This window comes from Trichechus manatus, unplaced genomic scaffold, assembly GCF_000243295.1.
Source record: "Trichechus manatus latirostris isolate Lorelei unplaced genomic scaffold, TriManLat1.0 scaffold00211, whole genome shotgun sequence".
In the NCBI taxonomy this organism is placed as follows: Eukaryota; Metazoa; Chordata; class Mammalia; order Sirenia; family Trichechidae; genus Trichechus; species Trichechus manatus.
In genome coordinates, this window is record NW_004444147.1 from 3,870,924 (window position 1) to 3,873,884 (window position 2,961).

The following is a 2,961-nucleotide window of genomic DNA, read 5'->3' on the forward strand; positions in this document are numbered from 1 at the left end:
CACAATGTTCTAGGCCAGAAGCAAGCTCTTAGAACAAAAGGAGACAGAAAGACCACATAAACTCACCAGATAATACCACACAAAACAAGGATATGGGGATCCTAGTTTCTAAAAGTGTATACAGCAATTTTTGATAAGATCGACTCATTTCAATGGAAAAAACAGGTACAGAACTACCACTTCTCCCTTAAATATAAAAACACAGGTCAGGAAATGCCACCTCCACCTGAGAATTTGGCAAAACAGGCAAGAGCTGCCACCTCTCCCTGCGAATTTGGCAAAACAGAGCACTATTTTCCAGGTTTTCTCTGAGCCACAAAAAAGAAACCTAATGAGGAACGCGGCGGGGTTTGGACAGTGTTTTGCTTAGACCAATGTGTACCTTCCTTGCACGAGCTTTTTCTTGCAGGTGGCAGGCAGCCGAGTACTCTAGCCTGTCTCGTGACCACCTTATTCTGTCACGGGAGATTTTAACGCTCGTGATGAGCGCCGGCGACTGCCCTAATGGCTTTTACTGGTCGACCCGTGCCTGAATTTTTTTGTGGCTTATAGTGGCTCAAAGCTCTTTGAAAATAGAATTACCTCTTCAAACGCCCGAATCTAGGCCTAAACTGCAGTTCACCTAAAGAGTTCCTAACTGTCGCTCTTAACCAAACGATCAAGCAAAAATCTAAGAAAGATTCTCCTTAATTAACCGGTTTTACAAACAAATATGCCAAACAAAACTTAAGAAAACATGAGAAAGAGAACAACAAAAAATAAGCAAAGGTTCGTTTTCTGAGAGCACTCACCCCGTAATGTCGAAGGGACATGGAGTGGGGAACACGTGGGTCCAGAAGACAAGACCTTTCTTTGCCGGCTTCTGTTCCCCGGTCCAGGTCTCTTCGAAGTTGGCTGGATTCGTAGCTTCAGATCCTGCTCACAGCGCCATTAACTGTTGTAGGGGAAAAACATGACAAAGTTTAGTAAAGTAAAAAGAAACTTTTATTTGGCATATATTCAAAAGGACAAAAGTGGGAAGCGGACAAGCATGCTGCCACAGCCATGTCTGCCAGAGTCCAAAGAATAGCACAGAATAGGCAAGAATGGGAAAACGAACGAGCATACTGTCCAAGCCATGTCCCGAGTCCTGCTAGGCCATTTTTGCGACAAAAATGGAAGACATTTCTTTTTAAAGTCATGAGTTTACATTGATTTTTTTTAATTGCAATTTAATTTTAACATTACAAAATCACTTGAAAGATTTATTCCTTTGTAACAAAAAGAATTAGTTTTTTTCCCCAGGATAATCTTACATTTTTAACCCCTCAACCAAACTGCAACTGAGCCTTCATGTATAATCCTTACGTCTCATTAGCTATCAATTCTATAATCACTTCATTGACTACAACTTCTTAGACCTTCCACTTTGTCTCTCTCTCTCTCTTTTTAATTTATTTTGTTGTCGTTGAGACTATGCATCGCACAACATACACCAATTCAACAGCTTCTGCATGTACAATTCAATGACATTGATTATAGTCTTTGAGTAGTGCAACCATTCTCACCCTCCTTTTCTAAGTTGTTCCTCCCCCATTAACATAAACTCACTGCCCCCTAAGGTTCCTATTTAATCTTTTGAGTTGCTGTTGTCACTTTGATCCCATACAGATAGTTCTTAAAAGAGCATAATGTTCAAGGCAGACATTTTTTACTAGTTAAGCTAAACTATGTTTGGTTTTAAGAAGACTTTAGGGGATATTTTTGGTTGAAGGTTTAATATTTTCTCAGGCCAATAATTTCAGGGATTCATCCAGCCTCCAAGGCTCCAGAAAGTCTGGAGTCCATGAGAATTTGAATTCTGTGCTGTGTTTTTCCGTTTTGATCAGGATTCTTCTATAGAATCTTTGATCAAAATGTTCACTATTTGTAGCCTGACACCATCCACTTCTGGTCTCATGGCAAAAGAGGCAGTAGTTCATGGAGGCAATTAGCCACATATTCCATTTCTACCACGTAGTCCTGACTCTCTTCCTCTGTTGCTCCAGGAGTGTAGAGACCAGTCGTGCCTTCTATGGCCTATTGCAAGCTTTTAAGACCCCAGGCACTATGCAACAAAGAGGTAGAACAGAAGCACTAAACACATTAGGCCAGTTAACTGGGATGTCCCTTGAAACCATGACCCTAAACTTTGAAACCAAGGAACCAAATTCCACGAAGTGTTTGCTTGTACATAAGCAGCCTCAGCAGCTCCTCTTTTTTTTTTTTGTCGCTGTTGTAAGTATGCCTATCACACAACTTTCGCCAATTCAACTTTTTACAGGAGTACAACTTAATTGGCAGCACTTAAAATAATTGGCTGTGCAACCCTATCCTTAATCACTGCAATTTTTCCATCCACTTTGTCTCTTATACGTCTCCTTTTTTACTGTTTTATTCCTTTCTGCACATCATCATCTTTCTTTCACCTTCCCTCCGTTAGATGGAATTGAAGCATAATTCCTGTTCCAGACTGCTTTGTAGTACTCTGGAGAGTTATCTTTCTTCATGATTTAAGTTCCTTGTGAAACTGGGGACATCGAGACCATCACTACTTGCAACTACCCTAGATAAAGTCAACAAAAATTAATACCATTTTTTTGTGAGTGTGACAGAACGTACCCTAGAATATTGACAGTTTTTTTAGTTGTTGGTGTACTTTTGCTTAAGTAACTAATGCTCTTAATTAATATTCCAGAATAAATTTCTACACCAAAACAGAGAAGGGCAGAGGACCACAGAAGAGAAGCAGTTGAGGCAAACATTTTACAATCTATCAAGATTTGAGTAAAATTGCCTCTTTTTTTTTTTTAAATTGTACGTTAGGTGAAGGTTTACAGAACCAATAGTTTCTCATTAAACAGTCAGTACACATATTGTTTTATGACATTGGTTAACAACCCCACAACATGTCAACCCTCTCCCTTCTTGACCTTTTTTTTT